Source organism: Anabrus simplex, chromosome 1 (assembly GCF_040414725.1).
Source record: "Anabrus simplex isolate iqAnaSimp1 chromosome 1, ASM4041472v1, whole genome shotgun sequence".
Classification (NCBI taxonomy): domain Eukaryota; kingdom Metazoa; phylum Arthropoda; class Insecta; order Orthoptera; family Tettigoniidae; genus Anabrus; species Anabrus simplex.
In genome coordinates, this window is record NC_090265.1 from 913,421,099 (window position 1) to 913,439,643 (window position 18,545).

The window sequence follows — 18,545 nt, forward strand, 5'->3', positions numbered from 1 at the left end:
AGCCGTACCCGGCTAGAAATAGCCACACGAAATGAATTAATTAGTGGCGAAGAGTACGACTCCATGTTTGAATGGTTAGCGTGCTGGCCTATGGTCCAGGAGGTCCTGGGTTTGATTCCTGGCTGGGTCCTGGATTTTAGCCTTGATTGGTTAATTCAATGGCTCTGGAGCTTGGTGTTTGTGCCGTCTTCGTCATTAGAATATATCATACGTAAGGCCCTATTCTCACAGGTTCAGAAGGCATCTATACGGCGTGAACTCAAAAGACTTGCATCAGGACTCTTTGCAGGCCACAGGCTGTGTAGAAGTAAACAAGACCACGCGACTAGCTGGAAATAGAGGATTGTGGAGGCGCATAGTTAATTTATATCGGCTTACAGAGTGAACGCTGAAAGGCATAACAGGTCTACGATGAAAATGAGAAGTCCCGGTCGGTAGATGGCACGTTAGTGAATTTCTTTTAAAGCAAAATTCCCGAACTTCGACCAAGAGGAGTAACCGGACTAATGTCAAACATTCGTTTTCTACACTTCAGAACCTGAAGAATACCTGCGTATGCATTTCCTCTTAGTTAAACGGTGTGACGCTGTTAGACCAAGAACAGTCGTCTGCCTGACCTTCATCGGGAGTAGCTAGGACGGAGGCTAAACGGAAGTTTAGCTGTTGAGTCGGAGGCTGCGTTGTTCCGGAGAGGGAAAGTGATGAAGATGATGCGGCCTTTCACTAACACCAGGGAGGGGGGGTGTATGTATGAGGAGTTGCATCACTAAGAACTCCACAGCACCAGCTCACACGGAGAGCGACCGAAGCGTCAGTCTGCGTCCGCTACACGAGCACAACAGTCGCTTCTCCAGAGGTAAGTACCTCAAGTCTTCTTATCTTCAAGAAATATTGAATCTGTGCTATTGATTTTCTCTCAACATTTTTATATCTCATAACAATGTAATATAGGACACGCACTATGGTATAGTAAATTGTAGGGAGTAATGTACTATTATTTAATTTATTACAGTATTTATTAACTTTTAAGGCATCCAAAAAACTTTACCTTAGTATTTTGTCAACTAAGGAATGAACGGGCCATTAAGTATTCGAAAACTGTCGTCAAATTTTAAAATTCTAAATGAATACAGAACTGAGTAGAGTGATGATTTATGGATGGGAATAGTCCAACCCTGTTGGAGAACTTCAATGTTTGCACCGTAAACTTGAACAGGAGTAGCACAGTTTTACACTAATTTTAGTGGGTATGGGGTGGGATAGTAAGTGGCAACGTCAGTGGCTTCTCATTCATCATGGAGGTCGTTATTCGAATCTCGGCAAGGGAATAAGAATTTTTGAAATAAAGCATTACTTCACTGCGATGCCGATCTCTATAATAACAACAGTATCGGCAGTCGCGTACATGTACAAGAGGGCTTTTACATTTATTTGGGAATAAAAACAGTCACATCCACAAAATTTAAGCAGAAAAAATAAATAGGTCAATATAATAATAATAATAATAATAATAATAATAATAATAATAATAATAATAATAATAATAATAATAATAATAATAATAATAATAATAATAATAATAATAATAATAACATTTTTTTGAATTTGGCCATCTATGGACCGCATAGAACTTAAGGTTTCTTGGCCTTTCTTCTCCTCCCAGGGCCTCTACATTCTTTCGCTTGTCATCTTTCTCTCCTCAGCGGAAATGACCCGTCCGGGCCTCCGTTTAGTGGTTTCTCTTCAAATGATTTTAGACTGTCTACTCTTCTTCTCTACTCTCTTCTATTGTGGATAATCTGTAGTGGAATTCCAACTTCTTCCACATCCCTGTTGACCCCTTCTACCCACTTGTAGGTGACCTTTAATCCCATGATGTATTTCAAGATCCTTTTGGTCAGCCGTTTGTCATCCATTCTTATAATAATAATAATAATAATAATAATAATAGTCCGCCTCTGTGGTGTAGTGGTTAGCGTGATTAGCTGCCAACCCCGGAGGTCCGGGTTCGATTCCCGGCTCTGCCACGAAATTTGAAAAGTGGTACGAGGGCTGGAACGGGGTCCACTCAGCCTCGGGAGGTCAACTGAGTAGAGGTGGGTTCGATTCCCACCTCAGCCATCCTGGAAGTGGTTTTCCGTGGTTTCCCACTTCTCCTCCAGGCGAATGCCGGGATGGTACCTAACTTAAGGCCACGGCCGCTTCCTTCCCTCTTCTTTGCCTATCCCTTCCAATCTTCCCATCCCTCCACAAGGCCCCTGTTCAGCATAGCAGGTGAGGCCGCCTGGGCGAGGTACTGGTCATACTCCCCAGTTGTATCCCCCGACCAAGAGTCTGAAGCTCCAGGACACTGCCCTTGAGGCGGTAGAGGTGGGATCCCTCGCTAAGTCCGAGGGAAAAACCGAACCTGGAGGGTAAACAGATGATGATGATGATGATAATAATAATAATAATAATAATAATAATAATAATATATTTATCTGGTGAAAGTCCTTTCAAATACTGTAGGTTTTAAGAGACGCTAGGACGTCAGAATTCTTTTTCCCAGTTGCTCCTGAACATAACAGACGCGAGTTGTTACATTTGAACATCCTTTAATGCCAGTACCTTAGTCGGTTTGGAACTCGTTATATTTGGAATGAAAGGACAACGAAAGACAACTACCTGCACCACTGAGGTCGGTGGGTAAGAAGATAATTTCTTTCTATAAGGAAAAGAAATGAGTGTGATTGTAACGTAGCTCAGTTGGTTAGTTGCAGACACTCTTGATTGGTATAGAGCGGCGTTTAAATGGGCGAAATTTGTCATTTTATTGTCATTTTTCACTATAAAATTCCGGCACTATGGCGTCTTTTTAAGACTAGTGATGGCTATTGTTGTTTTAAAGAGGTAAAACAATGGGGTCATCATCTGCTCTCTTCAGATAAGTGTAATAAATACAATAAAACCATTGCTTATTACACATGGATATTAGTATGCTAAAAGTCTCATGAACGACGGGCTCATTAGTCCAGGGATACCCGTCTGGTTACTTGGCTGTATTGTCGGTGTATTGGCCTTCCGCTTCGATTCCCAGTCGAGTTGGGTATATTTTAACCAAGAGCAAAGCCATCTCTGTATAGGCTATTGGCCTCCCTGGAGCAGTGTAAAGTAAATATTTCGAATATCCTTAAACTCAGCAATTAGTGTAATGGAGTGGTTAGCTCTACACCTAGCCGCCATTTATCCCCAGGAATTAACCTGGTACTCACATTTCTTGCGTAGGCTGGGTGAATTGTATGGCCGTGTTCCTTTCCAGAAGGGGAAATATCGTTTCTACATTACTCGACCTATTGACAAGTAGTCGAACTCATGTCCTTCAGGAAATTGCCTTAACAGCCTCGACTAGGCTGCCCCTGGTATTTTTGCCACATCTGGTCAAGTTCTATGTTTCGGGAACCGTTTCAGTTCACATATCTCAATTTACCCACAACTCACATCATTACACAATAACGAATACATTGGGTTGGCATCATGAGGGTCATCTGACCGTAAAAACTGGGTTTAATTCACATTTAATTCCGAGTCTAAATAATCGGGAAATTCCTTGGAAAGAAGAAACATCATTACTACACTCCCACCAAGCTGACCGAGAAATTTACTAAATTGAAGTTTCTCATCTCTTTGGTTCGGATTCTAGGTGTAACTGCAGATTCCGCGTTTGATGATCACGGAATATTCACATTACTCTACTTTCAATGAATGACCATCACAGGAATAAGCGTATTCATTTTTTCTTTTAGAATTTGTTTTACGTCGCAGCGACACAGGTAGGTCTTATGGCGACGTTGGGATAGGAAAGACCTAGGAGTCGGGAGGAAGCGGCCGTGGCCTTAATTAAGGTACAGCCCCATAATTTGACTGGTGTGAAAAATGGGAAACCACGGAAAACTATATTCAGGGCTGCCGACAGTGGGGCTCGAACCCACTACCCCCCGGATGCAAGCTCACAGCTGCGCGCCCCTAACTGCATGGCCAACTCGCCCGGTCTATTCATTTTGTGATTCACATTATTTCCAATAGAATAAGAGATATGATAGACGGCCGTGGTAAAGACCAGTTCGCTCCATCGACTGGAAGTTCATGTCAGCTACTTTGGATGAAGCTCATATTCATAATTGCACTTGGACTTCGTTTGAAATGGACATGAGAAAATTAAGGGTCGCTCAGTTTGTTCCGTCTAGTCCCGAGGAACATCAGTGTTTCTTTTCCATTACTTCACAGCTTTTTAAGTATCATGCTGAAATGAGATTTATTCATTTCAAATAAAACTTTGCTACCATAAATATGTTTGCTGAAAATTTCCCAATTCACGTCTAATTTAAAATTCAGAATTTTCAAAGTTTTTAAAGATATGAAATTTACGTCCACCTCTGTGGTGTAGTGGTTAGTGTGATTAGCTGCCATCCCGGAGGCCCGGGTTCGATTCCCGATTCTGCCACGAAATTTGAAAAGTGGTACGAGGGCTGGAACAGGGTCCACTCAGCCTCGGGAGGTCAACTGAGTAGAGGTGGGTTAGATTCCCACCTCAGCCATCCTGGAAGTGGTTTTCCGTGGTTTCCCACTTCTACTAACCTAAGGCCACGACCACTTCCTTCCCTCTTCCTTGTGTATCCCTTCCAATCTTCCTATCCCCCGCAAGGCCCCTGTTCAGCGTAGCAGGTGAGGCCACCTGGGAGAGGTACTGGTCATTCTCCCCAGTTGTATCCCCCGACCCAAAGTCTGAAGCTCCAGAACACTGCCCTTGAGGCGGTAGAGGTGGGATCCCTCCTGAGTCGGAGGGAAAAACCGACCCTGGAGGGTAACCAGATTAGGAAGAAGAAGAAGGTGTGAGAAAGGCAAATCACGGAAAACTATCTTTGGGATTGCCAACGATGCAGTTCAAACCCACAAACCCCGAATGCCAACTTAAAACTACATCAATCGTACTGCGCATTGAACCCACTCCCCTTCTCATAGGATTGGTGTAGGGAAGGGTATCCGGCTGTGAAACTGGACGTAATCTCATTTAGTACTGACCTCAGATAATTTGGGAAAAATTATTATTATTATTATTATTATTATTATTATTATTATTATTATTATTATTTATTTGTCTGACCTGGAACATGTAGTTTGTCAAAATCTATTACTACTTCTTCATGTATAAACTGTCTAATGAGCTGTTCTGCTGTGTACTCCGTGGTTATGTAGGTGTTTGTAAATTAGCGCGCAGTATGTGTCTAATACTGAGTAGTTTCACTAATCGGTATTCGTGTGTGAAATATTGTGGGGAATACTATTCCTAGGACAGAGCCTCTGTGTTTCAGGCGGCAACGCACCGGCCTCTCACCGCTGGATTCCTGATTCAAATCCCGGTCGTTCCATGTGAGATTTATGCTGGACAAAGCAGAGGCGGGACAGGTTTCTTGGCCGGGTACTCCGGTTTTCCCTGTCACCTTCCATTCCAGCAACACTCTCCATTATCATTTCATTCCATCTGTCAGTCATTAATCATTGCCCGAGGGGAGTGCACAATTCCTGTCCTCGCCGCAAGATGGGGGCTTCATTCATTCCATTCCTGGCCCGGTGTAATGACTGGAAACAGGCTGAGGATTTTCATTTTTCACTATTCCTAGGACATGTACTGCAGACACTTTGATACGAACTCAAGATCTCCTACTAGCGCAGCATTCATGTCACCCACTTGTATAATAGTTTATGTAATGAGCGAGTGCCCTGACACCGAACTCTTGTCCTCTATTCTCATGATCTCAGCTAACTTCCTCTGTTGTATCACTGATCCAAAACTTATGGGTTCAAACATAAGAGAGATAGTCGGACATTTTAAAGTTGGAAAAGAGGCCAATCGTCACTCCATGTCGTACGATGTCGGCATGTAAAAGATCTCTGGTGACATATTTGGTGTTTATCTGATAAATTTTAACTAAGCCATGGGCCGCCCAGATATATTTCTGGTTTCTTTGCCGTCAGGTAATGGAAAATGGAACATCGAAATTGACATTCAGGCAGCCTAAACGGCGTGAAATCAGAGGGTCCGCACATGGTAGCTGATAATAATAATGTTATTAATTCTACGCGCCACTAACTACTTTTGCGGTTTTAGGATATACCGAGGTGCCGGAATTTTGTCCCGCAGGAGTTCTTTAACGTGCCAGTAAATCTACCGACAGGAGGCTGACACCTTCAAATAGCACCGGACTGAGCCAGGATCGAACCTGCCAAGCTGGGTTCAGAAGGCCAGCGCTCTATCGTCCGAGCTACTCAGGCCGGCCACGGTAGCTAAGGGCATGCGATTATCATCATCATCATCATCATCATCATCGTCGTCGTCGTCGTCGTCGTCGTCGTCACCATAAACATTCAACCCGTCTGCTGCCTTGTTCCGTAAGCCGTCAAGATTTCAATGGTCAGACGCCATGGTTAGCTGCTTCGAGTACTGTTAGTGGAAAAATTTTCACCATCAGAATGTTCACCAGCCGGTTAGGAGAGGTGGTGGTTGGTATATATTTCTAATCAATAGATTGCATGTCAAAAGTCTGGATTAAATTCCAAACCTCTCCGCCGTGTTTATGTATTGATGTTGATGTGTTACGCTGTTGATGGTAATTCATCCGTCGGATGGAGAGGTGTTGGCGGTGATTATTCTCTTAGGAGGAATAATAATCAGAGAGGAAAAATGGAAGGGATTCTACACTTGGAAAATGAAGATATCGGCCAAAGAAAGACAAGGGCCACAAAGAAAGTGAAAATGAAAGATTCCCTAGCCCTCGAATGCTCTCATAGAGTCGAGGTCGGAGAAAACAAGCGGTGACCAAGGAAGTCTCATGGATGAAAGTGAGGAGCCTGACACAAGTAAGTGGAAGCAATGCCAGAACTCAGCTAAGTACCTGTGGTCACGCTCCAAAATTCAGAGCCCTCGGAACCTCTTGCGACAGGCAGGGGATACCGTGGGCGTTATTCTATCGCCCCCACTACACTGAGGGGTTCAGATGAGGACCTTAAGAATTGAGCAGATCCCTAGGTGTTATTGGACAGGTGTAGGCTACGTGCAAGCATTGGATTTCTCCCTCTCTCTTCCTCATTGTCATCATCGTCTCCACTATCAGACGGGCAGGTCATCCATGGGTATCAAACAGATAGTGAGCCGAACATGTCCTCGGACACTCCTGGCACAAACGGCAAGGGCTAAGCTATGAAAAAGGTCATCATCATCTTAGCTATGAGTGTCAATCCTAACATCCAAGTCTTGTGTTCCACACTTGGTACCCTAGCTATAATTGAGGGATAGTCTGTTCAAAATGTGCTATTTCCATCTTAAGAAGGTTGTGGGAAAAGCGCAAGAGACGAAATCTTTTCTTGTCTGGTTTGCTCATGGCAATCGATAATATTCAACTACTGTAATGTACTTGGATGAAATAGTGATTTATATTTTGGAAGTGGAAACAGTGCTTTTGAACAGGCACTCCACAATATTGTCCTAACATCGAACTCCTCTCCTCCACTCTCACTCTCAGTATCCTACCAATGAGTATAAATACTCACATCGACCACTTGTCCTCTACTATCATTATCCTAGTTATGAGTGCAAGTCTTAACATGGAAGTCTTGCCATCCTCTCTCAATATCCAAATTACGAGTGAGTGACATGGAACCTTAGCCTTCCTAACCGAAAGGTTCCTCGTACTTGGAGCGCTTGAGCAATCGAGTTCTCCCAGGAGCTGCTCTGCATATCCACTCGTGGTGTTGTCATGCTGCTTCTTCTCACAGGCCCTGAGAACCTGGCCTAATTAGCCACTTAATTCCGAACGTTTCACTTACGGCGCAATGTTCACACTCGCACTTCTAGAAGGCTCGGAACGTTTCTCTTTTACTGATGCTATCCGAAACAAATCGATAGCATTTCATTCACGCACTAAAAATGGACTTTGTTCTTTTCCGCGAATCATAGCTCTACTACGGAAACGATGGCTGTCTGAATCTAAAGCTCGGTATGTACGGGCGTGATGACCGAGAGTGACTGTGACTAACTTCTCAACAAGGTGACCGCGGTTTGAATTCCGGTCAATGCTTGTGGGATATTCTATATATTCCACGTAAAATTGCAGGTCCTATGGCTAGGGAAACAACCCCATCAAACTGGAAGCTTGAATTTTACTAATAATATTTAAATCACTATAACCAAATGCTGGGGCTGTACCTTAATCAAGGCCACGGCCGCTTCCCTCCCATTCCTAGGCCTTTACTCTCCCATCGTCGCTATAAGACTTATGTGTGTCGGTGCGACCTAAAGCAACTAGCAAAAAAATCACTATAACTATGATTTATTATTAAACAGTACCCTCCTTATTCAATACATTATGGTATAATGTGAATTTAAAAATCTTAAATTTCACATTTGTCATATCTAGGGTATACATGTTCCACTTACAATGTTATTAGGTTAAGAAAGGATGGATTTTTCGTAGGTTATGGTAATCATTGAACTGTATGAATCCAAGATTCTGTGGTATATTTTATCTTAATATTGAACGTTTTTCTTAATAAGAACATTTTGACATTCACAACATGATTATTTCTTCACTTTTAAATGTTTTTAACTATTATATGTGCCAATCTTTTATCAATCTACTGAAGATGATCCAATTAGGATCGAAACAGGTACAGTATAGTCTAGATGTAACAAATGTAAAATTTAAGATTTTTAAATTCACATTATACCATAATGTATTGAATAAGGAGGGTACTGTTTAATAATAAATCATAGTTATAGTGATTTAAATATTATTAGTTTAGCTGTCAATACGGGAAGATGAAATTTATATGTTGTAGCCTGAATTTTCTAATACGGTAACTTTGAATTATCTAGTCACGTGTCTGTTTACTTCAAAACACACCCATAAATTTCCCCTAAAATTCAATAATATGGTGTACAAGTTACAGTATTTAGATCAAAGAAGAAATTAACGACCAGAATTCAACTTATAAAAAACACACAGTACGAAGACATACGAGGGGTTGAAAGCATGAATGGCGTGAGTCATGAATGGTAACATCCGAAGTACTTAATGTTTTGAGTTTAGAAGAAATGAAAACTCCAGTGAAATGTTAAATCACCACTTACAGTGTTATTAGGTTAAGAAAGGATGGATTTTTCATAGGTTATGGTAAGCATTGTTGAATTGTATCAATCCACAGGTTCCCTTAGTATATTATTTTTATCTTAATATTGAATTACATAACTTATGAATCCTTTAAAATTTTCCCTCTTTATTTTGATATTAATAAACAAGAATCTCCATGATATTACCCGGCTCCATGGCTAAATGGTTAGCGTGCTGGCCTTTGGTCACAGTGGTCCCGGGTTCGATTCCCAGCAGTGTCGGTAATTTTAACCATAATTGGTTAATTCCTCTGGCACGGGGACTTGGTGTATGTGTCGTCTTCATCATCATTCCATCCTCATCAAGGCGTGCAGCTTGCCTACGGGAGTTAAATCAAAAGACTTGCACCAGGCCTCTCCGGAGGCCACACGTCATTTATACCATAGTATAATAATAATAACAACAATCAATAACAATAATAATAATATCATGATTATAACATGAATTTGGTAAGGCGTCGTTCAATTTGGAAAGTTAATAGCAGAAATTCCATACTCTAATAAAATACAACTCAATATGAGTCAATGAAAATAATTAAAGAAACATGTCATTACAATCAACTCTACCGAGCGAGTTGGCTGTACGGTTAGGGGTGCACATATGTGAGATTGCATCCTGGAGATATTGAGTTCGAATCCCACTGTCGGCAGCCCTGAATATGGTTTTCGTGGTTTCCCATTTTCATACCAGGGAAAAACTCGGGCTGTGCCTTAATTAAGGCCACGGCCGCTTCCTTCTTCTTCCTAGGCCTTTCCTGTCCCTTTGTTGCCATAAGACCTATCTGTCTCGGTGTGACGTAAAGCAGATTATAAAAATAAACAATCAACGCTCATGTACGAACAATGTTAACCCCAAACATCTTTATTTGGGATTGTAATAACGAGGGAAAATGTATTTAAATTAACTAACCGAAGTTTTAAAGCAAGCGTCTGGAAAACTTTCATCTTACTTATTATCTTCACCGCAGTATACTTGAAGTGGACCCATGTCTTCCTCACAGTTTGTCATTGTGACTGGGTAGTATGAACTACAATACAGCCAACATTTTCTTTTTCTGATTAGTTAATGACCTTCTATTGATATGCAATTGAAACTGCTGATGAAGGCCAGTGTTGTTTTGGTGCGAACTGGGATAGCAGTTAGTGCCTCTGCTTACAGCTACCATCTAACGGTTTCTGCTAGAAGTATGGCATACGCCAGTATTACATACGATGAAGAAAAGGTTCTTTATTGTATAAGATACGTAAGTCATTTTCGTGGCCATAGTTTTCAAACACAACAAATTTTCTTTAATATTTTGGACTTGGAAAGCGAGGATCTTCTTTGCTATCCTTTCTGGTTCTATACTTATGAGCGGTCCAGAGCCATTTGGCTTTACTTCATTATGGTCGAAATCTCCTTGAATCATTCGTATAGGTCATAATTTAGTCACAAACGGAGTTTTAATTAGTTTTTTTTTTTTTTTTACATTTTGTGAGTCCCAGGATCTTCCTTATAAAGATTTCCTTTCTTTTCTATTTCGGAGAGTAGTGTCCCTTCAGGATTATTATTATTATTATTATTATTATTATTATTATTATTATTATTATTATTATTATTATTATTATTATTATGTTCCTTGAATGAATGGTCAGAAATGAAGTCTTCAAATCAGAGGGACCGGGGTTTGATTCTCCTGTGGGTCGGAGAGTTAAATCGCGTCTGATTAATTCCTTTGATTCGGGAACTGGGTGTTTGGTTTGTCACATCACACTCTTCTTGATGCACGCAAAGCCCACCACACTACCAACCACCACAGAAGCAAGCAACAGAGAATAGCTTACATCTCTTGACGTAGGGCATCTGATCGTAAATCAATGGCAAATCCATATATGCGACGCAGTTCGCACCCCTGACCCCCCCGGAGTGTGGGAAAATGACATGGTTTTGTTACTATTATTTTTATAATAATTATTTCTATTCGAAAAAGCAGACACAATAGCCTATATTAAGTATAGTTGTCCTTGGAGACTGTTTTAAAGATGCCCGGGTATAATTTAATTGAGATCTGGTGAATATAAGTTCGTGACTCGAACCGGATTATTACAGATTCTTGCACGATCAGGATATATCCAGAACATCCGCAACACAAGAGATTTGCACATCCAGGTCGGAGTCGGCACTAATGTACAGTAGATTAAGTACACATTTCCGCCCGGGTGCTTTACCAGACACAACCCTATGTGGACGTCGATTTTACGGGTGAAAGTTAAATATATATTTATACCACCGAGAATTGAGGGAACTTCTTCAATGGGCAGATAATGTATGGAGGAGATGTGCTGTGTTGGTTAGCGTCGAACTCATCTCACGAGACGCTCGGCCGCCTTAACTTTGAGACATAAGCCTCTAGATGGTCGACAATGGTGATTTGCACATTTCAGAATTCGCTTCATCGTCTGCATTCTGTCATTCTGAAGATTCTGAACACATTTACTTTCCATATGAGACGGCATTTTCGGAAATAAGTTTCCCGCACTCGTTCGCACAACAATTTTGTCGAATTTCGAATACTTGATCCTTTCTTCGCCGTGTATTTGTCGAGCTTGCTGCTATGAATCAAGCGACATATCAACGATTTGCTATCGTGTCGAAGTCCAGAGCTATACTAATTGATAGCCAAACCGCATGGTGATTTTAATCGTCAAGATTGCGGTGCTATTTTATCACTTAATGACGACTACTTCCTCTTAAAACAATAACCACTACCACCACTACCACCCCCCCACCACCAACACCATCACTACCACCACCTCACACCAGGATCAAACTCTTGTTCATAGGAACGCTGGTACTTCTTCTTAAGAATGAGATACTGTTCACTGTCTTCACATGTGTTGTCTAGAAATTATTTCTATTTCAAAACTTTCATGTTTTTTAACCCTCACCCAAGAACGGTACAGAAGCTATAGACGTATTTTGCGTCAAGAATCTCCTTTCAACAAAAGTGCGACACCCTGATGACTCTGAAAATCCCCTGTGCGACAAAATTGCGACTCTTAACATCTCCTGTCGACAAAATTGTGACACCCCGGTGACTTAAAATCTTTTTTGCGACAAAATTGTGACACCCTGTTGACTACTATAATCTCCTGTATGACAAAACTGTGACATCTTCATGACTTAAAATCTCTTGTGCGACAAAATTACAAACACCCTAGTGACTATTCAAATCTCCTGTGCAACAAAACTGCAACACCATGGTGACTATTAATATCTCCTGTGTGACAAAACTGCCACACCCTGGTGACTATTAAAGTCTCCGGTGCTACAAACTTGCGACACCCTGGTGACTATTAAAATACCAGGTGTGACAAAACGGCAGACACCCTGATGACTACTAAAATATCCTGCGTGACAAAATTACAAACACCCTGGTGACTATTAAAATTTCCTGTGTAGTAAAACTGCGACACTCTGATGACTCTTAAAATTACCTTGTGCGACAAAATTCGACACTCTGGTGACTATTAAAATCTCATGTAAGACAAAACTGAAATTCGTGACACTTAAAAACTCCTGTGCTAAAAAAATGCGACTCTCTGGTGACTGTTAACATCTCCTGTATGAAAAAATTGCGACACCCTGGTGACTGTTAACATCTCCTGTGCTAAAAAAATGCGACTCTCTGGTGACTGTTAACATCTCCTGTCTGAAAAAATTGCGACACCCTTGTGACTGTTAACATCTCCTGTGCTAAAAAAATGCGACTCTCTGGTGACTGTTAACATCTCCTGTCTGAAAAAATTGCGACACCCTGGTGACTGTTAACATCTCCTGTATGAAAAAATTGCGACACCCTGGTGACTGTTAACATCTCCTGTGCTAAAAAAAATGCGACTCTCTGGTGACTGTTAACATCTCCTGTATGAAAAAATTGCGACACCCTGGTGACTGTTAACATCTCCTGTCTGAAAAAATTGCTACACCCTGGTGACTGTTAACATCTCCTGTCTGAAAAAATTGCTACACCCTTGTGACTGTTAACATCTCCTGTGCTAAAAAAATGCGACTCTCTGGTGACTGTTAACATCTCCTGTCTGAAAAAATTGCGACACCCTAGTGACTCTTAAAATCTCCTGTGCGACAAAATCGCAACAGCCTGGTGACTATTATAAATACAGTGACTGAAGTGATTATCAATTAACCAATATTATTAACGTCGAATGCGCTGTTTCAAAGAACGTGCTTTCTCAAAAGCGGCACATGGATGGCATTATCAACAGGCGTATAGCGCATGCTTATACTCTGTCCCGGTAATAGTTACCATAAACCATACTGGCGTGTAACTTCAGAGTGTGATAAATAAGCCTATTTATACGGTATATTACATGTTTCGCTTATCTAGTTAAGCATTTTGAGCACTGTTAGAGTAAATAATAATCGTCTACTAGAAGAAAATAATAATAATATAAATAGTTACACAGAGTTAATCACTTGGGACACTTGGGATAAGTGAAAGTTTCTCTAAAATGGAGTTAGTAAAGTCAGATAATGAAATATTATAAATACAGTTTGTCATTTACGTGTTTGTGTTCTTTAATTGTCATACAAACGTGTTCTAGGCATTGTTTTCATTAAAACAGTTCAAAAATGTATTATCACAAACATATTTTTATTATCATTAACTATTTATAATTTCACAAAACGCTTCAACGACTCTGTCACACGAAAGACAGAAATGTTTTTACCCATGTCCTTCACACAGTTACGGATTAGTGAACAAGACACATGTTTGTCACATGCCTTGTCTTGCAGCTGATCTCTTTGAGACGTGAAATTTGTGATATATTGCGTCAAGTTTCTCTGAACCAAACCTTTATTGTTGTGTTTTTAATATAAATTCGCCTCTACCTTTATTTCTGTTAGAGAGTTTTGGTAATGCGAATACTACTTTCCCTATCCTCGGGACACTGTTTGGCGTTGCACTGTATTTGGAGGACTACAGTTTTGAGAAGAATTGGCTCTGGTCTTATGCAACCTAATTTGCTAGTTGCAGTGTCGATTGCTTCATATTGACGCGTGCAGCATAGATTCGTAATGTTTATACAGACAGTAGCGAAGAGGACGATTAGATGTGTATGCACACTTGAATGATATAGAATCACCACGCTATACAAATAAGTTTATTTTGTATGGTTTTTTTATATCGAAGGAGTTAATTTTCATTTAACTGGAGTAAACTTTTATTAATAGCGTAGTGACTAGTTCTTCATTCGCTGTTCATAGTGCAAAGTAGAAGTCTTATTTAATTATTTTGTAAACTATGATGATGACCACTTAGTGAAACTTAAGAGACGATTTTCGCACTACCCAAAATTAAAGCACCGGGCGAGTTGGCCGTGCAGCGCGCAGCTGTGAGTTTGGATGCGGGAGATAGTGGGTTCGAGCCCCACTGTCGGCAGCCCTGAAGGTGATTTTCCGTGGTTTTCCATTTTCACACCAGACGAATGCTGGGGCTGTTCCTTAATTAAGGCCAGCCGATTCCTTCCCACTCCTAGGCATTTCCTATCCCATTGTCGTCATAGGACCTATCTGTGTCGGTGCGATATGAAGCAAGTTGAAAAAAAAAGGTAACGCTGATCTAAATTTTTTATCATAAGTACCGGGCTGAGTAGGTCATTTGGTAGATCTCTGGTCTTCTTAGTTCAAGTTGGCGGGTTCGATCCCGGCTCCGTCCGGTGGTGTATAAGCTGCTTCTTCGGCCTTGTTTCTTGTAAGAGTTCAAATTTTAAGTATAAAAATTTAGTTAATTTCTGGCTTGAACGGGAGATTGTGATCTGAGCATGGTTCAGTAATTCGAAGATAATTCATGCATGACTTTAGACTGTTTATTCAAAATCAGAGAACGAAAAATTCCAGTCTACCTAAATATCCATAGCACATGATGATTTAATACTCGAAAATGTCCTAGCACACAGAATGTCCACATAGAAAATGTCCATACCCTAACTGTCCTCTTCAAATTGTGGGCAAATAGTTTAAAATGTTCCAAGGTGGTAACGGATAAGGTAGAGAAACCAAAATGTCTTCAAGTTCGAAAAGTTTTCAAAAACAGTTTAAGGAAATAGAAATATTTATTCACTCAGGTTAATGCAAATCATTTTATAAATTAAGAAATCATAATAATTGAACATTTATTGTGCACCGGGTATTCCACATTTTACGATCAAAACCACGCCAATACGCAGATGTTGAACGAACGTTCTTTCAGTGATACGCTCTTCTTCTTCCTAATCTGTTTACCCTCCAGGGTTGGCTTTTCCCTCGGACTCAGCGAGGGATCCCACCTCTACCGCCTCAAGGGCAGTGCCCTGAAGCTTGAGACATTGGATCGGGAGATGAAACTGGGGAGGAGGACCAGTACCTCGCCCAGGCGGACTCACCTGCTATGCTGAACAGGGGCCTTGCGGGGGGGGGGGTGGAAAGATTGGAAGGGATAGACAAGGAAGAGGGAAGGAAGCCGCCGTGGCCTTAATTTAGGTACCATCCCGGCATTTGCCTGGAGGAGAAGTGGAAAACCACGGTAAACCACTTCCAGGATGGTTGAGGTGAGAATCGAACCCATCTCTACTCAGTTGACCTACCGAGGCTGAGTGAACCCCGTTCCAGCCCTCGTACCACTTTTCAAATTTCGTTGCAGAGCCGGGAATTGATCCCGGACCTCCGGGGGTGGAAGCTAATTACGCTAACAACTACACCACAGAGGTGGACTCAGTGATACGGTAATGATATAAATTGTCCTGGTATAATTTTTTTTAGTGGTAGTATAGTTGTAGCCATCGGTTCCGATTATTGTGTAGTAATAGAAAATTTTATGACGAAACTGGGCAACGTTAAAATTAATCAGCCTGTTTGCCAACTTTAATTTAACATTTTAACTCTCGGTTGATACATTTGGCTAGAAATATGATATTTTTTCAGTGGAGTTTACCATACACTGAATAATTTAACTCACGGGATAGTTTGCATTACCTTTAGACATTTCTATACAGCGTGATTCATCCGCCCCTTCCAATGTAGTTTTATGCAACCCACAATATGCATTCCGTTCTGAAAGTATCTGCCCTGCCGGTATGCTCAGACAACACAACCGGATATCTTGGTATTTACCGCCTCACCAAGATAGGACGCCATAATGTTATACTCGTATTAAACACTGGAAGACATGCGTGTGCCTTCTAGATCATATGAACCTGACACACCGGCGAAACACTCAATTGATATTGTGACCGCAGTAAACCTAATAGGGCTACTTGCTATAAGCTGCCCAGTGTGCGGAACGGAACTGTAGTGTAGCTGGTAAAGGCGTGGCGGAGCGGGCTTGCGTGTCAGGTGGGAGGTTCGAGTCCGGGGCGAAGATAACGACTTTTTCAAATATTTGTTCAATACGTACCGCACGCAATGTAAGTTCAAACCCGCTTTCATGTAAATTGGGTGTGAATGTGTTTGAGGCCCTAAGAAGGGCCGATTAGTTAGCAGGCCGAATACATACAGACCAGAAATAATAGGAACACAACTGCCCTGACAAGGTTTTGTCGCAGCAAATGCTCTATATGATGACCGTTTTGGCTTATGCATATTCGGGCCCGATGTCCAATAGATCGTCTTGCGCGCTGAAGCATTCCAGCTGTAATTGCTTGGCAGGCATCCGTGAAGAGTTGCCGGAGCTGGAAGGAGTTTTCCGGCGCTTGAGTGTAAACGACATTCTTCAAATGTACCCACAAGAAGAAGTCTAACGGCGTTAAAGCTGGTGATCTGGCAGACAAAGAAACAGGGCCTCCTCGTCCTGTCCATTTACCTGGCAGTTCCTCGTCCAGGTGGTTACGAACGGCCAAGGTCGAATGTGGTGGAGCTCCATCCTGTTGCAACCACATCGTCAAACGATTGTGCAGGTGGGAGGTTCGAGCCCGGGGCGAAGATAACGACTTTTTCAAATATTTGTTCAATACGTACCGCACGCAATGTAAGTTCAAACCCGCTTTCATGCAAATTGGGTGTGAATGAATGTGTTTGCGGAACGGAACTATAGTGTAGCTGGTAAAGGCGTGGCGGAGCGAGCTTGCGTGTCAGGTGGGAGGTTCGAGTCCGGGGCGTAGATAACGACTTTTTCAAATATTTGTTCAATACGTACCGCACGTAATGTAAGTTCAAACCCGCTTTCATGCAAATCGGGTGGCAGTGGGAGTTCCTGACGCAGAAAATGCAGGTAGCGTAGGCCCGTTCAATGGCCCTCAAAGAAATAAGGTCCAATCAGGCGATCCCCCAAGATTCCACACCAAACATTCACTCCCCGTCGTATTTAATGGGCCGCCTGTCGCATCCAGTAAGGATTGTCCGGACTCAAATAGTGCATGTTGAGGCGATTGACGTTCCCATTATTATGGAAGCGTGATTCGTCCGAGAACAAGATATGCGATGCGAATGCTGCATCATTTCCCGGCCTGCCTAATAGCCACCGACAGAACTCCATTCGAGCTTCGAAATCCCACCCATGGAGCCCTTGGTGTAGCTCAAGACGGTATGGGTGAAATTTATATTTATGCACTATTCGCCAGACGTACGGCTGGCTGGTGTTGATCTGTCGTGCAATCGCCCTTGTACTGATGTGTCGATTATTACAAGCTACCTCTAGAACGGTCTCTTCTGTTTCATCCGATGTAACGGGCCTATCGTGGACTGGTGACTGGTTGGAAATCACGCCTGTTGTCCTTAGGCGTCTTTCAACGCGGCGGAATGTCGTAACAGCCGGGTGTCGCCTGTCGGGATACCGTTCCTGGTACAGACGTAGTACCTCGCACGCGTTTTCCTCGCTTCCCATAAATGAGGATCATGTCAACGTATTCCTCTGTCGAAAAAATGTCGAATGACAGCAGAGATTACAGTACATTCAGGCCCTAACCAGCAGAGTATGCACAGGGTAGGAAATGAATAACAGCGTGTGACAAACGTGGGTCTGTGTTTACGTATTCAAACATCATGCCGATGGAAAAATATTTGAATGATGCAGGATTCGAACCGCCACTGGCACATTCCGCCGATTTTTTTTTCTATTTGCTTTACGTCGCACTGATACAGATAGGTCTTACGGCGACGATGGAATAGGAAAGGCCTAGGAGTTGGAAGGAAGCGGTCGTGGCCTCAATTATCGTACAGCCCCGGAATTTGCCTGGTGTGAAAATGGGAAACCACGGAAAACCATCTTCAAGGCTGCCGACAGTGGGACTCGAACCCACTATCTCCCGATTACTGGATACTGGCCGCACTTAAGCGACTGCAGCTATCGAGCTCGGTCCGCCGATT

The 18,545-nt window shown here is 42.1% G+C and overlaps 1 protein-coding gene across 1 annotated transcript in view; it reads left to right on the forward strand.

Annotated features, from left to right (window-relative positions):
• Nucleotides 1-810: 810 nt before the first annotated feature.
• LOC136874774 (putative uncharacterized protein DDB_G0285119) overlaps nt 811-18,545 on the forward strand; it is a 45,218-nt gene continuing 27,483 nt past the window's right edge. The window contains exon 1 of the mRNA XM_067148446.2: nt 811-856. The gene's annotated coding sequence lies outside the window, so the exon portion shown is untranslated. The remainder of the gene's footprint in view (nt 857-18,545) is intronic.